Here is an 18,410-nt window from a genome sequence, read left to right as displayed (position 1 = left end):
TTATATTTTTCTCAATCTTGAGTTTTGGGGATTATGATGTCGAATTTACTTCCAGACTTTATTTATCTTTTCATTGTTTGATTGATACTTGGGTCATACCATCTTTTGAAAATTGTGAATAATGCTGCTACGAACATTTGTGGATGAATATATGTTTTTTTTCCCTGCTTTAAATTCTTTTGGATTTATATTGAGCAGTGGGGTTGCCATGTTATAGGGTATTTCTAATTAGATATCTGAGGAATTATGAAACTGTCGTCAACAGAGTTGGCAACATTTTACATTGCCACAGCCATGCATTTTTTTCCCTTCAGTTTGTTAATGTGCTGTATTACATTATTTGATTTTCTTATGTTGAACAATCCTTGAAAATATTGAATAATTCCTACTTTATCATTGTGCATAATTATTTAACGTACAGTTGGATTTGATTTTCTATTATATTGTTGAAGGTTTGTGCATCTAAATTATTGGAGAAATAGGTTTGTAATTATATTTTCATTTAATATATTTTTTTCAGGCTTCTGTAGTAGGATGATGTTAGCCTCAGAGAATGAGTTAGGCAGTTTTCTATTTCCTTAAATTCACTGAAAGCTTTTGAGTATGATTAGATTAGTTCTTCTAAGAATGTTTGGTAGAATTCATCTGTGAATCTGTTTCTGGGATATTCTTTCTTGTGAGTTTGATAATTGGTGACTGATCTCTACTATTTTTTGGCTTATGGTGATATTCTATATCTTCTCAAGTCATTCTAATTTATTTTGTAATCTAGAAATTTATTCACTTCACATAGAATATCTAAGTTGTCATAAATTTGTTCATTGCACTTTCTTGTGCAATTTTTTTTGTATTTCTGAGTTTCAGTAGTAATATCATTCTTCTCATTTCTTATTTTACTTATTTGTGTCATCTCATTATTTTTCTTTGTAAATCTTCTTAAAATTTTGTCATTTTAGGGTGAATTTGAGGTTATATTATTGCGTTCTAATGTTTCATATTCTCTTTCATTTTTATCTGTTCTAATAATAGTAATCTATTTTCTTTGTCTTTTTTTTGTGTTTCTTGTTGATTTGTATTCTAGTTCCTCCAGGTGTGCTGTTAGATAACTGATTTTAACTCTTTCATCTTTTGTAATGTAAGAATGTAGGTTTATATTTCTCCCCTTAATCGTAGTCTCAAAACACTATTTTCTATTCACTTGTATCCTAAGTCTTAAAGAATTAAAGCTTAAAGTTACATATTGAGGCCACAGTACAATTGGGTTTACATTTACCTGTTAAGTTAGCTTTACTGAAAATATTCACTTCTTTGCACTGTTCCAGTCACTCATCCTTCTTTCTTCCTTTTGACCTGAAGATCTCCCTTTAGCAATATTTGTAGGGTAGGATTTTTGTCATGAAATCTCTCAGTTTCTATTTATCTGTGAAACTTTTATACTCTCCCTCTTTTATGAAAAAATGTTTTGCTTGATTAAGAATTTTGGTTGGAAGTTTGGTTTACTCTTGCAGTAAACTAATTATGTCTTATCATTGCCTTATTGCTTCCATAGCAAGAAGGCAGTGATAAGACATCATGGTTTCTGATGAGAAATTGAAACAGTCTTATTGAGGATCTCCCATATGTAATAAAGTGGTTTTCACTTGCTGTTTCAGAATACTCTTTCTGTCTTTGACATTTGACAATCTGATTAGTGTATGTCTCTGAGCAGCTCTACTAGGTTTTAGTCTATTTGGATGATATTGCATTTCAAGGGAATGTATAACTATGTCTTTAGTAAGTTTTGTGGAATTTTTAGCCATTATTTCCTCAAATATTATATCTGCTTCTTTTCCTTCCTCTCCTCCTTCTGGAACACTTATGTTGCACATGTTAGTATGCTTCATATTGTCACTCAAATCCCTTAGGAACTGCTAAATTTTTCTACTTCTTTTCTCTGTCTGTTCTTCTGATCGTATGATTTCAATTGTGATGCATTATATTTCACTAATTCTTTCTTCTACCTATTCAAATCTCTTATTGTACGACTCTAGTGAATTTTTAATATCCATTATTATGTCTTACATCTCCATATTTTCTTAATGTTTCATTTTAAACTATCTAGTTCTTTTTGTTCATACATTTTCTTAATATACTTAGGCTTTTACATAAACTAATTCCTTATTTAATAAGGAATTTTTAAATTCCTTATTAATTTTTTTAAATAAGAATTTTTAAAATTACTTTTTTTAAATAAGGAAAACAATTCCTTGTTTTCCTTAATCAAATTGTTTAATTTCTTGATTTTTCTAAAATCTGTTCCCCCTTTAAAGTTTAATCTGTTCCATGAACTTAGAAAATATTTTCTCCCATTGAGCAGCCACCTTTTCTGTTTCCTGACAAGCTCTTTTGAAGCACAAAATATTTATTTTTGGGGAAGCTCCATTTATGTATTTTTTTCTTTCATTATTCAAGATTTGGATGTAAAATACATGAAGCCATTTACTACTACCAACACACCAATCAAAAGTCACATATTGGCAAAATTTATAAGTAAATATAGCCCATCTCCATGCTACCTATAAGAGACTCACCTTATACACAGGGACACAAATGGGTTGAAAGTGAAAGGTTGGAAAATTATTTTGCAAGGAAACAATAATCCAAAAAGTCAGGATTAATTATACTAATATCAAAGAAATAGACTTTAAATTCAAAACTGTTTTAAGAAACAATGGTTACTGTATGTTAATAAAGGTGGTATTCTTGCAAGAAAAAAGAATAATCATAAATATTTATGCCCCTAACCAGGGAGCCCCAAAATAATTGAGTAAAATATGGCAAACGTATTTAGAATAATAGAAACTTTACAGTCATAGTGGGGGGACTGCAATACACCATTATAACAATTAGACAGAACGTCTCAACAGAGTCTCAATAAAGAAACAGAAACCTTGAATAAAATTAGAGAAACTAAACCTAATGGACTTATATAGAACATTATACTGCAAACCAGCAGGAAATATTTTTTTTTCAACCACTCATGGACCATTCTCTAGGATAGACCATATACTAGATCAGAGAAAAAATGTCAATGAATTTAGAAAGAATTTATACAGAACACTTTCTCTGAACATAGTGAAATGAAGCTTGAAATCAATAAAAAATAGACAACTGTAGTAGGCACAAATATATAGAATTAAATGACACACTCATAAACAGTCAGTGAGTCCAGTAATGCCAGAGAAATTAGTTACTACCTTGAGAGAAATGAAATTGAGAGCACAACATATCAAATTTTATGCAATGCAGCTAAATCTGTGCTGAAAGTGAAATTTATAGCACTATATGTCTACATTAAAAAAGAAGAGATAAAATCAAAGACCTAATTGCAAACTTGAAGGAACTAGAAAATGAAAGAAAATGTAATCCACAACAAGCAGAAGGAAGGAAATAGCAAAGAGTAAAGATTAATTAAATGAAATTGAGAATATTAATTTTAAAACTTTGGAAGTATTAGCTAAACCAAAAGTTTGTTCTTTGAGAAGATTAAAAAAAACATTTAACTGAGCTACGAAGGAAAAAAATTAGAATAAATAAAATCATAAATGAGAAAGTGAGTACCATGACTGTCCCCACAGAAATAAATGACTTCATAAGAAAGTACTTTGATAATTTGTAGGTCAACAAGTTCAACAAATTAAATGAAATGGATGAGTTCCTAGAAAAGCACAAGCATCTATATTGAGGAAAGAAGGAATAGAAGACCTCAACAGACCACTCAAAAGCAGTGAGATTGAACTAGTTATCAAAAATCTCCCAACTAAAAAGAACACAGGAGATGACTTCCCCGGTGAATTCTTCCAAATATTCTAGAAAGAACTGACACCAATCTTATTTAAAATCTTCCTAAAAATATAAGCAGAGGGAACATTGCCTAGCTTATTTTATGATGTTAATACCACCCTAATATTAAAAGCCAAAGTTGTCAAGAGAAAGGCAAACTATAGACCCATCCCTCTAATGAACCTATATGCTAAAATACCCCCAAAATACTTGCTAAACATATTCAAAAACACTTCAAATGAATTATACACCATGACCAGTGTTTTTTTCCAATGGTATGCAAGGATATTTCAACCTAAGAAAATCAATGTATTAAACTGATAGAAAGACCAAAAAAAACACACACACACAAAAACCTCATACAATCATCTCTGTAAACACAGAAAAAGTATTCAAAAAAATGAAGCATCCATTCCAGATTTTTCAAAAATCTTGCAAAAGATAGGAATAGTATGAAATTTTCTCAACATGATAAATTGTATACATGAAAAACAATCATATACAAGGTTGAAATCTTAAAGGTTTCTCTCTAAGATTGGGAAAAAGACAAGGGTGCCCACTTTCACTGCTTCAATTTGAAATATAGGAAATATAGGAAATGAAGGGTCTCCCCATGTTAGAGCACGTACTAGAAGTGGGTTAAAAATGTAAGCCCTATAAGTATGGTTTTCATTTTCATGACTCAGAATTACCATCAACATGATCAGGAGAAGAGGAATCATAACTCTCTTCATTCTTTTCTATCCATGGTTTAATCCATTGAACTTGCAGCCAAATTTTTTCTTTATCTTCTGTAATAAGAAAAGCATATCCTAACCCCCATACTTTAACCTTCCCCTTTTGCCAAGTGTTAGTACATATTTCCAATATATTGGCTGATATTCAGCTGAGTCACACAATACCTTTTCTTTATTCTTATTCAATGCACAATGCCATTCAGCAGGCATTATTGAATCATATACATTAAGGAAACAAAGTAAATAAAGCCTTTGCCAATTGGTCCTTTGGTTCTATAATGCCATCGTTTCCCCCTTTTTGCTTTAATAACATTTGCTTAAGGGTATGATGTTACCTTTCAACCATAGCTTGACCTGTAAGATTATAAGAAATTCCTGTGACATGAGCAATGGAATATTTAGAGCAAAATGTTGCAAATTGTTTACCAGAATAAGCTGGTCAATTATTAGTTTTGATTTGTGCAGGGCATTCCATGACTGCAAAGGTAGGCCACAAATGTGAATGAACATGACAAAATCTTTCCCCACTGTGTGCTGTAGTCCAGAGAAAGTGAGAATAAGTGTCAATATAAACATGAACATATTGCAATTCACCAAAAGATGGAATGTGTGTGACATCCATCTGTCAGATCTGATTTGGAGCCAGCCCTCAGGGATTAGTGCCTTTATCAAATGGTGCTGACATGGTAGGGCCACAGGTAGAACAATATTTTATAATATCTTGTGCTTGCAAAGTTGTTAAAGATGGAAATTAATGTCACAATCCCTTAGTATTGATATGAGTTAGAGCATGATATTTGGTAGCATCCTGTACAGACCCTATTAGAATATCAACTTGCACATTACATGCAGACAAGGGGTCAGACAAAGCAGAATGTGATTGAATATGGGTAATGTACAGAAAATTTACTTGTAGATGAATTGATGTGGGCTATGTGTGGGAGGCTCTTTGTCTCTTCAAAGACATCCTTAACCTAAGCTGCCTGATCTGACTTGTGGGTGGGGGATGGTGAGGCTGCAGCCCTGCCCTTGGTAACCATGGCAACAACTCCAGTCCCAGGGAACAGTTTATCAATGCAAACTCTATAAACTTTAAATATTCAGGGAAAATGCAAACCAAGTGTGCTAAAAGCTTATCTAGAATGTATGAAGTTCATGCTAAAAGCTTACCTAGGATGTGGAAGATATATACTAATTCAAGCCTATTGAGAACTGAAACAAAAGGACCATTTGGCCATTCCTCTCTATATAAAAGGAACTTGAAAATCTTTTTCAGGGCTTGGGATTGAAACAGAAAGATCCCGAGTCCAGCCAGCCAACAATAAACCATTTTTCCTTCTCAAAATCATTCCTGAGTCCTGGCCTCTCTATATGCAAATAATTGAACCTCTCTCATATTCTACAACATTTTTGGGGCCTCTCCTGGGATTGCAAATGAAGGTCAGAGATGGTAGCATTTTGCTGCCCCTTCCAAATCCCCAAGGAAGCTGGGAGGACTTGGGTGAGCCCCAAATCTGGGTGCCCTGGATTAAATTTAATCCAGAAAAGATGTGGGCTCAACCAGAATCTTCCCAACAAAAATTGAGGGCCCTGGAAGTTCTGAAGAGAAAGATTCTGGGAATGAAAAAGAACTCCAAACATGGAAGAAGGTAAAACTCACCAGGTGAGCACAGTCCAGAAAACCCTAGCTTTAATTGCTAGGGAGGGAGGCTGATCACCTCCCAAGAGAACCCTAGTAGCCCCAGGAAAATTGGGGGGGAAGCCATTCTCTCTAGATCTGGAAAAAGAGAAAAACCAGGAAAAAGTCTGGTGTTTTGGGTTTGACTAACTGCATGTTAGAATCTGGTACTGGTCTTATATCCACTGAAGGAGTGGAGGCTTGATTATAATTGGAAAGGCTATTCATAGGTTAGAGGCCTAATGTCCTGGAAATTGGACTGGATTTTTAAAAACTTGGTTACAGGAAAATGGGTTGGCTTTTCTAGTGAAGCTTGGTCTGGATGTAAAGTTAAACAGTGAAAAGGATTTAGCTGAAATCTTTTGTTATGGTGCTGAATTGCAAATGAATTGTCTTTATACCAGATATTAATGTTAAGTGTTCTCTCTAAGGTTTGTGATGGCTGTGGGGGCAGCCATGCTGGAAATATATATATATATATAGAACTTGTGGATCAGATTAGTGACCTTTGTGCTTCTGTCTGTGTCAGCTCAATCCTAGTGTTGGAGTTGATGGTTATGTAAAGTAGAATTTAGTTGAGCTGGAAACCTCCCTTGCCATTGGAAAGGGGGTGAATTGATTATGGGGAAAACTGCGGAGTCTGGATATTTGTGCATGCTCTGCTGCCTTGTCTCTGGTCTTCCCATTTGCTGGGGCTTGGAGGCCATCTGTGTCCATGCCACGCACCCAAGTTTGTTGGGGCTGCCCCAGCAGGGTGGCTGGGTCCCCGGGAGGGGTGCCAGATTTGAGTAGGTTCTATCTGTCCATTTTGGCAGAATGCTGGAAAGGGGGTGTGGCTTGCCCCTTTCCAGTGAATCCACATCTTCTATTCATAAGCCGCATTCCCATCTGATTGTTGTGCTTCCAACTACCTGGAAGGGGGAAGGTGAAGGGGATGAAAAGCAGAATCAAAATAAATGCAGTAAAGTTCCCTCCCTAGGGCATCAAAGCCCAGGATACAATTGCATTCTGCACAGGTTTTTACTTTTCCGAATCTCTCTCTCTGTAAGACTGTAGAAATACTTTGAAATGTTTTAAAACTGTTAACTCATGTGAAGAAATGTGGTTATCACTTGAAACAATAGACCTCTAACCACTTGATAGCCTTTTCAATGGTCTGGCTGGGAACTTCAGGGTTGTGAGACTACCAAGGAAAAAGACAAAGAAGGGAATGAAATGCCACTTTGAAATCTATGTTTGGCTTTTGTCAGTTGCTGGTGCCTAAGAATTCACAGTAAAAAGGTAAAAACTTAGTTTAAAGTGAATCTTTAAAAGTCAATACTCTTGCTGTTGAATTAAATACATAACTTGCAGATGAGAATTTGTTCCATTATGAAGAAAAGGCAGGACTTCAAAGAATTGTTACTAATAAAATTCTTGTAGTTTAATTAATAAAGGTATCCAGTTCACCTTAAGGTTAAAAAATTAATAAAAACTGTAACTGAGTTAAGATCATTTATAAATGCGTTTATATTATAAAACAGCAGAAATATAATAACTTAAATTATAACTGGGTGAATTTAACCTGAAACTATTATTGCAAGTGTAAATTCTAAACTAACCTTACCTTCGTTTATGGTTACCTCAAGCCTAGCCTCACCCCTTGCCTTTGCCTATGGTTATTTCATTACAACTCCTGTCCTACTGGTATTAGTAATCCTGCTTTCTCTCATGAATCCCAAGTGTAAACTAAATTGCTGGCTAGTGGAATTCTTAACCCTTGGGTTTAAATGACCACTGGAGTTTTATTATCTCCAAGGACTGGGAAAAAAAAGGAGGGGGGAGTCTCCTACCTTAACTGTCAGTATTCCTAAGAGTGGCAATTCATGAGAGAAACCAGTTTGTCTCCCTGAGGTTTCCAATAGCCTCAGTAAATATACATAGAATTAATCTTGTTGCTTATCAAAATTCTCCTAAATTCAAGGTAAAATATAAAGTTCTGAAAAAAAAGAGAATTGTGTTAGAACATTGGGAACATTTTGGTTACAAGCCAATTAGTTAAGAAACAAAATTCTTGTGTAAAACTGCATGATCATAGTGTAAAACTGCACAGTCATAATGCAAATTAAAAACAGTTTCAGGAGTCTTTGAAATATTTTGCAGTCACACTTATTTTGTAAAAAATAGAAGTTTTAAATAACTAAAGTTATGTTTTTGTGTCAAACTATTCATGTCTGCCTATTTGGTCAAATTGTTGAGGTTAAATATGCAGTTATATAAGTAATATATATTTCTGGACCCCAAATTAAGCTAAACAGTATATAAAATAATGCAAATTATAAGTAACATCAAAGAGTTGTGTTTCTATGTCTAACTCTATTTGTGTCTGCCCATTTGCTCAGTGTATGTCTTCATACATCAGGATGATAACATCAAATTAACAAGTGAAAATTCCTAAAAGAGTTCTATTCAAATTGTTAAAAATTAAATATGCAGTTATATATGTGAATAAATATTCTTGGAGCCCAAATTAGACTAAGCAGGATGAAAAAGTCATATAGAAATCTGATTATAGGAACTATTGGGAAAGGCCCTCTTCTTTGCAAGAGCATTGAAGGCAAGACAAGGTGTGGCAGATTAAACTTATCTACTAGGTCAGAGAACTAGGAATCAGTTTGCCCTGTAATTTCCCAGTTTAAAGCTTTTGTCAGCCATAAAATAAAGGTAGTTAGTGGGTCTACTGACAAATTTCAGTAAGGAAGGAAAAATCCATAAAAACTATGGAGAGATCTTTCTGGGGTTATGATTAAACAAATTAAGTAATTATGTAATGTGTTTTGAAACCTGGTAGTATGTTTTTAAATTTACTCATTTTCATAACTTATACAAAAAAAATTTTAGCTTCCTGTAAAGATAAAAGGAGAACATCCCTTGCATAAACTATAATGGTTTCAATTTTATTTAGCTTGAGTGTAATCTCCCATAGTTAACTTATAAACTAAATTAATATTATATGTATAAAATCTTTAGTGTAATAAAAATGTAAGTTCATGTTAATAAAATTAAGCTAAAGAAAATTATTGTAGATATGCTCTCTTAAAGAAATAAAGTAAATTTCTTTGGTTAGTAATTATAATTTAATAAGTTTATTTAAATGTAAGGTAACTAGTCAATGTAGTTGTTGTCAGTTATAAAAGTTTGTAAAACATCTTCCAAACTGAAAATATTTAAATAGTTCTAGTTCTAGAACTCATTGTTAACTGAAAACTTGGATTGGTATTGGTTGCAACAAAATAACTTTGTGGTAATAAAACCTGTCTGAAGGCCACCGCAAGATGCATATTTAAGTAAATAGTAATAAAAAGTTATCTTGATTCTATTGGGGATCTTCTGTTTTCATTTTAACAATGAAAAATAGTTTTTTCCCTCTATTACTAAAGTAAAATACCTACTATTAGCTTCATGGTAAAATTGTATAAGTAAACAGTCATCTGATATATGATATGTTACATTAAATTGTTTAAAATATATATAAAAACAAGGAATAAACTTTAACATTGTCAAACTCTTTTGTGCATTCAAAACCAGGCCTTGAATACATCACAGGTTGCCTCTCCATGTGAGTTATTGGCTAGGCTGTTCACTGACCCCTCAATTAGAAATATTTACTATATCAGCCTCTGGTTCTGCTCCTGAAGTTGATGGAAACTACATTGCACTTTCAAGCTCCTGCAGCAGCCAATGATGACTCAGTACAGCCAAGTGTACAATGGATATCACTTCCAGGCTGGCACTGTTCCATAGTGCCAGAGAGCACTATGCACCAGGCTGGTAGAATACTGGAAACTCTCTAAGATCAATGATGCTGTAAGTTACTCGCTGTGAAGAACATGCTAAGTGGAGCCATGATACCAGGATACTGTAAGTAAATTGGCATTATGGCCTGCTGCCATGGAGAGATAACATGTAAAGTATTACAATCCTGAAGTTTAAAACTATTAATTGCAACTCAGAATCCTAATACATTAATTCATATTAAAGTGCTATACTTTTATCCTGTACTAAATATATACCTAATAATTATAATGTTATCTTTCCTATTTTGGATCAGGTACAAAAGTATATTAGAAATGTTAAATTCCTGGTAACTTTATTTTCTAAATAATTAATAAACATGTCTATAAAATAAGGCAACAGTCTTAGCCAGGCTCAGCCAACTTACTATTCTAGTGTACTCTACTGCGTAGCAAAAATAAGGCTTGCTTGCTAATAATGGGTCACCTATTAAACAGTCAAAATTACCAGAAATTGTACAATTAAAACTGAAATGTAAAAAAAAAAACAACTTTATTCTGTAGATCTGATCCACTCCCACAGCTAAAAACTAAGACAATTTCCATCTTAGTGCACTAATCCTGACTGAAACCAACTGTCCAAAAGGTGACAGTTCATCAGGAGCATCTAACAGAACACATGAGTGCCAATTATTAAACAGCCTGAAATGCGTCTTCAAAACAAAGCTAAGTATCTATTGCATTGTCTCTCTAAAAATACCTTAGAGGAAAAAAAAAAAAAAAATATATATATATATATATACTGTTCCCAACCACCAGCTTTTAAAAAGGGGTGCCATCTTTATAAGCACGTAACCTTGTCTACCTCTGTAATCCAATGAACTCTTTCAAAACAGGTATTCCAAATTTTTAATTAAGTTTGTTTCTTTCAGAGTAAACATCTTATTAACCATATGAAAATTTCATCCAACTTCGTACAGAATGCTAGATCCATCTTCTTCCAGTTAAAATAAAATAAGAGTTTTATACCTTGTTAGGCAATGACTACAGCCCATGGCCAGCAGGAAGCAGTTATCAGAAAAGGGATCATCTCCCTTCAGCACTCCTTTAAGATTAAAGGTGTATACTCTTTAAGGGTAAAACAAAATTAATAGATGGATCTGGAGTCTGACTGGAAATTCATGTGAGCACCGGTATCCCCAGGATGACTGCAGGGGGTCTTCGACCCCAGGATTCTGCTGTCCAGAATGAAAACTTCTAAACTTCTAAAAACAAAGTCCTGGATGCTATACTAAAAATTGATAAGTAATCAATCAAAACAACAAACAGCCATCCACCTCATAGCTCCAACAGTCATTATGCCAAAGCTTAGCAAGTTAAGCTTCAGCATAAGGGGGGAATGATGTGGGCTATGGGTGGGAGGCTCTTTGTGTCTTTGGAAATATCCTTAACCTAAGCTGCCTGTCCTGACTTGTGGGTGTGGGATGGTGAGAGGCTGCAGCCCTGCCCTTGGTAACCATGGCAACAACTCCAGTCCCAGGGAACAGTTTATCAATGCAAACTCTATAAACTTTAAATATTCAGGGAAAATGCAAACCAAATGTGCTAAAAGCTTATCTAGAATGTATGAAGTCCATGCTAAAAGCTTACCTAGGATGTGGAAGATATATGCTAATTCAAGCCTATTGAAAACTGAAACAAAAGGACCATTTGGCCATTCCTCTCTATATAAAAGGAACTTGAAAATCTTGTTCAGGGCTTGGGATTGAACCAAAGCTCCTGAGTCTGGCTGGCCATCAATAAACCATTTTTCCTTCTCAAAATCATTCCTGAGTCCTGGCCTCTCTATACGCAAATAATTGAACCTCTATCGTATTCTACAACAGAATGAGTGTCTGCAATTGCAGGAACATCTGAGAAAGCTCATCAGTTAGAGAGATATTAGCAGTTTCAATTTGAGCAATGGTTAAGCAAACATATTCAGAATCAGAAATAATATTGGAGGCTCTTTAAATGTTTCCAGGACTATAGAAGAATTGATAATTCTGTTTGTTGTGCAGATGTATGTAGTGTTTTCCAAACCTTTTCTGTAAAGAGAGTGACATAAGCTGCTTTACCATTGCTACTACCAGCTGTGAAAATGGTAAATGAGTTTTCAGTTGGAAATGACTTAACTATTTTTGGTAAAATCCAAATTGTTCTCTCTAAGAATGTTAACAGCTTAGAAATGGGGTAATGATTATCAATAATTCACTGAAAATAGCTAATATCAACTTGCCATTGTGTATTTGTAGCATAAAGATGTTTAATTTCATCATTAGACAGGCTGCATATTATTTGATCAGGATCAGTCCCTTTAAGTTGCATGAGTAGTAATAGACTTTTAGCAATAATAGAAATAAGTTTCTGTAAATATGATTGAAATCTTTTTTGTTTATTATTGAGGATAAATATCCATTCTAACATGCCATCTTGCCAGAACAGGGCTGTAGGAGATTGTGGGGTGGAAAAATCACCAAGTCTATGGTTTTGTCAGGATCTATTTGAGTCGATTGTCCCTGTGAAATTCGTTCTTCAATGAGATTTAATTCCTTTTCTGCCTCTGAGGATAATTTCCTCGGACTCAAGAGGGCAGAATTTCCTTCTAAAGTTTGAAATAGGTGCTGCAACATGTAGTTAGGAATACCTAGAATAGGAAGAATCCAATTAATACCCCAGAAGTTTTTGAAAGTCATTTAAGGTTTTTAATTTATCACATCTCAATTGTATTTTTTGTGGGTGTAAGCATCCATTTGTCGATTGCATACCCAGATAAAATAAGTGGCACTGGGCTGAACTTTCTCAGGGGCAATCATTAATCCATACTCAGGAAACACCTTTTCAGCATACTGAAGCAATTGCTGTAACTTGTTTGAAGAATGTGCAAATAACATATCATCCATATAATGGATAATCATGGCCTTTGGAAACTTTTTTCTTAGCACCTGTAGAGGTTGATGAATGAATAATTGACACATGGTAGAACTGTTCATCATGCCTTCAGGTAACTCACACTACTGATATCTCTGCATAGGGGACCGATTATTTATAGTAGGAACAGAAAAAGTGAATTTTTCTTTATCAGAAGGATGTAGAGGAATAGTAAAGAAACAATCTTTCAAATCTGTGATAATCAAAACCAATTCTTAGGAATCATAGAGGGTTGTGGAACCCCTGGTTGTAGTACCCCCATAGGGCTCATAAGCTTATTAATACCTCTTAGATCAGTTAGCATTCACCATTTTCCAGATTTCTTTTTTTATTACAAACATTGGAGAATTCCAAAGGCTATTCAAGGGTTCAGTATGTTTCTGAGATAATTGTTCTTTTACTGAACTATGTAGGGCATTGAGTTTTTCCACAGAGAGGGGCAACTGATCAACTCACATTGGTACTTCCATAAGCCAGGTTATAGGAATAATAATGCTCTTTATTGCAATGGTCCCGATGTTAAATTTTGTGTCTCCAAATTCTGTCTCGGTGTAACAGAACCAAGTCCTCTATGATCCGCCTTTTGATGTATGTTAGTGTTATACTGCATATCCATAAATAAAGCTTTTGCTCACACAGATAATGTAGGAATGTGAACAAACGCTCCCCACTGACTAAGTAAAACACAGCCCCATAAATTAAGTCCAACATCAGCCACATAAGGTTGTAGCATAGATTTTTGCCCATCAGGTCCTAATATATCAAAAATAGAGGTTCTCTGATAAATATCTGTCATCGTACCAATGACAGTAAAAACTGTTGGGACTTTTTTTAATGTCCATGATTGAGGCCAATATCATTTAGCAATGATGGACACATCAACTCCTGTGTCTGTTAATCCCCAAAACACTTTTCCATTAATAATAATAGTAACTTCAGGCTGATCGTTTCCCACAAAATTTGCCAATAAATTTCATTCCCTAGACCCAAATCTTCCATTTCTATCAAAAGGAAGAGTGTAAGGTTTGTGATAGGGCAGGAGTAGTAATTGAGCTATGCTTTGCCCCAAAGTAACTTGTACTTGACTAAGAACTTGCACCATAACCTTAATTTCTTCCTTATAATCACTATCTATGATGCCAATTTGTACTAGCAGTCCTTTCATAGTTAAACTACTCCTACCTACAATTAAGCCAACAGTTTAAGGAGGTAATGGGCCTTTTACACCTATAAGTATAGTTTGCATACCCATAGCAGGAGTAATAAGTTTAGTTTCTGTATAAGGTAAATCAACAGCCCCACTCCCTCAAGTAGCTGCCCTGAATTCAGAAATGGGGATGCATCCTGCTGGCCATTGCTGACTAGGTATATTTCTCATAGGCTCATATTATTTGTATGAGGGCTTTGAGCTAGGCTGGCAAAGTGGTTTCCAGATGGCAAAATAGGAGAGCCATTTTTATGAAAACTAGATTTACATTCATTAGCCCAAAGAAAGCCCTTTTGACATATAGTGCATACTTTAGAAGGGGTTTTTCCTCCCCTATTATTTTGTGGCTGAGCAAAATTTGCTCTGCAATTCTTTTGAAAATGACCGGATTTCCCACATTTAAAACAATTTCTTTTTTTAGCCTGTGGTCTATGATTACCTCTTATTGCTGCAGCTAATACTGCCATCTGGTGGGTGGTGGAACCTATGTCCTGGCAAGCCTTAATATAGTCTTGTATTGACCCTCCCACTGCCTCAACAGGTCTAATAGCATTTTTGCATTCACTGTTTGCTTGATTGAATGCAAATGTTAATAAAATCAAGTCTCTAGCATCTGGACCTTTCTATAGTTTTTTGAATAATATCTGATAGCCTAACTACAAACTCTATGTAGCTCATTTACTCCTTGTATAACTTTAGCAAATGATTGTGTAGGTTTCCCAGGGGCTAAAATATTTCTCCAAGCTGCTAAGCAGGACATTCTAACTTGAACTATTGCTATATCATCATACTGCATTTGTCTACCAACCCCTCCCCAAGCTCCTATTCCCAGCAGTTGTTCTGCAGATATAGGCACCGGAGAGACTTGATTAGCATTTCACTGGGCAATCATATTAGCCTCATTGTTCCACCAAGTTTTAAATTGCAGAAATTTAACAGGGCTAAGAACAGTCTGGGCTAACATTTCCCAATCCTGAGAAATCAATCTATCTACTTGAGCTATGCCCTGAATTTAGCCGAACATATATGGAGAATTAACCCCATATTGCATGCGAGCCTGTTTTAAATCTTTCAATAGCTTAGAAGGTATTGGTTCATGATGAAACTCAGCACCTCCCTTTGGATTATTAGCATCTGATGGAGTTGGTTGTGATACAACCAGAAAAGTTGATGAGAATTGCATGGCCTCCAGATACTCTTGTTGGCATCCTTGTAATAAACAATTCATTAGACATGTTTGAGGAGTGGGGTTGGAAACAACTATCTTATTAATATGGGGCAAAGCATCTGCCATATCTGAAAAAATTCGAGGTGCTGAGGTCGAGGCAGCCATAAGCAACAGCTCATCTGGCACAGTAGGTTGAAATGGATATAAGCTAGGATAAGCACCTCAATGAGATATGTGGAGATTGGACATTTCATTAAAGCATACAGTTGTCTTCTTATCCATAAAAAGATTAGAACTAGGATTAGGCATAAAGCCAGGAGACTCCTCTGCCTTTTGGCTCAGAATTTAGTTCTTTCAAATGGCCCTCCATTTTCTGTTTGTCTATGGGTTTTGAAAATATAGTAATTTCTTCTTTGTCAACTTCCTCTGATTGTAAAGGATCTACTGCTGGCAGCAATTTGCTGGCACAAAGCCCACACAGATAAAGGAATGGATTCCCCTCTTTGATATGCTTTTCATAAAGCTTTCATTACACATCTCCACAGTTTCAAATTTAAAACATTACACTCCTGAGGCTGAAACCAACTACAATGCCTTTGTATTAAAGCAAATAATTCTAGTAACTCACAGGTTTTTACAGGCATCCCAGTAGCTTTCAACAAAGTTTTTAACACTTGCAAATATTCTTCCACATATCCTGTTTGATTACCCATTGCCCTGATGATCCATAGGAAATGTTACAATTACATAATTGAAAATATTTCACTGTTACTTACCAAAAGATTCAAGTCAAACTTCTTTGGATGTCATTCATGACCCTCATAGGAGTCCTTTCCATGGTTCCCCATACTGTTTTGGAAGACACTAACACTTCTTTGAGCCCCACGTTGGGCAACTGATGTTGGAGATTTGGGCCCAAAGGGTATTGGAATGAAACAAAGAGAAAGAGAGAAAGAGAGAAAAGAAAGAAAGAAAGAGAGAAAAGAAAGAAAGAAAGAAAGAAAGAAAGAAAGAAAGAAAGAAAGAAAGAAAGAAAGAAAGAAAGAAAGAAAGAAAGAAAGAAAGAAAGAAAGAAAGAAAGAAAGAAAGAGCTGGGATCAGGGGGTCTACAAGTAGAAACTCATCAGAAAACTTTATTTTCTACAAGTGGCATTATATATACTCAAGCTATCATGATAACAAGCAGTGTATCTACACATTAACAATACTCATAAATTAAAGAACTTATCTCAGAGCAAAGATTTAGTATTCCTTTCAAACTGCAAAGTGTGTTTGCTCATATTTCTTCTTGCCCCAGACAGCTTTGTCCTGTTGACACTAAAGGCTTACTTGCTGCATTCCTATATTAAAAAGTGTAGCCATGGAAACAGCACATCTCTTCCTGCAAGACCACTGTGCCTTTGTTTACCACATAGTACCAAAAGGTGATATTGTAAAGGGATAGCAGTTGGAGACAGGAGTCCTGGTTGTAATGGACCCATAATATGCATGGTTTTTTTTACTGCATGCAGATCTTGTAACAACTGCCAATTTCCTGATTTCTTTTTAATAACAAAATGGGAATATTCCATGGACTAAAAGTTTCACAGAGATGGCTGGCAGCTCTCTGTTCATTCACTAGCATTTCTGCAGCAACTAACTTTTCCTGTGTAAGGGGCCACTGATCCACCCAGGCAGGTTAATTGGATAGCCAAACTATGGGCACTGCAGTTGGCTGGGTTGAAGTATCAGTGACTGCAGCTAAAAATGTGGGTACCTTAACCCCCATTGAGGAGGATGAGTCTGAGTTTGCACAGGTTCCAATAAAACCTGTTGTTGTTTTCCCAGGCTGTTTTTGGGCAAAGGGGATTGGTACTCACAGATTCCAAAAGGGACATGGTGGAATGTGAAGTAGAACTGTAAGTACTACAAGCCATTTTTAACTCTTTCAGCAATTTCAAAGGAATAGGGTCATGAGAACACAAGATCTGATAGTGATTATGAGGAGCTGGGTGCTCTATCACAGGGAACAATTGGAACCTTGTGATGTCTTCCCCAGCAAGATGTGCTGCAAGCAGACTTTGGTGCAGTGAAGATACCAAGGGAGCCTCTGCTTTATGCACAGGTGCCACAGGGGCAGAAGGGAGAGCTGCAACTAACAAGTTCTGATCCCACACAGACAACTGAGACATTTGGCATTGTAGTCCCCCTAATCCAGAGCCCAAGGACTTGATAATCTCTTCCCTCTCTTTCTTAGAGTCCACAGCAGCAGCTGGAGAGGACTCCTTTAACCCTTTATTTACTGTGGATGCTAAAGTTTCAACCATAGGTTTGCATTCCAACTCCCTCAGAGGATCCAGGTCATATCTTATCAAGCCTCACAAAGCAAAGGTGCACACTGGCATACCCTGTTGCTGCCTCCCTTCACCCCTCCTCCTAGCCTTTGTTATCTCCCTTTTCCAGCCGTTGCTATCCTTCCCACCAGTCCCGTCCACTTAGCCAACTCATAATCTGCCCCCTTTCTTAATCACCGCCTACTTCATAGCTGCCTGCACAGTTCCGCCTATCCACTACCGCCCCGTAGTTTACCCGCCCCAATTCCTACCCCTCCCTTGACCCGACCTTATATAATCAAGTGTGTTTCCGCAATAAAGTGGACTAGCTCACTCTCACAGGCTGTCTCCGTGGTTTTTACCGCGCGTCCCCCACGCCTGGAGAACCTAGGCCTACGCGCTGGCCTAGGGGCTCACCGCCGAGCCGTGGAAGCCCGCCCGGTCCTCGTGGGTTGCTAACTTAGAATAGCAGCCCACAGCAGGGGTTGCTAACTTAGAATAGCAGCCCACAGCAGGGGTTGCTAACTTGGAATAGCAGCTCACAGCTGGGGGCCCGTCCGGGATCCTTTCCTTCCACCGCCCTCCGGCCCCTCTCTGCTGCTGCTGCTGCTGTCTACTGGCGACCATTTCAGCTCTCCAGGTAGGGACCCCATCGCCATCTTTTCTTCTCCCACTATGGGCACCTCTCTCTCCTCACACCATACCCCTCAGGTTCGGCTTTTAGCCGCCCTGCTTGATACCAA

The sequence above is a fragment of the Dasypus novemcinctus genome, chromosome 16, assembly GCF_030445035.2.
Source record: "Dasypus novemcinctus isolate mDasNov1 chromosome 16, mDasNov1.1.hap2, whole genome shotgun sequence".
In the NCBI taxonomy this organism is placed as follows: Eukaryota; Metazoa; Chordata; class Mammalia; order Cingulata; family Dasypodidae; genus Dasypus; species Dasypus novemcinctus.
The sequence above is the reverse complement of the archived record's forward strand: the minus strand, read 5'-3'. Positions refer to the sequence as shown.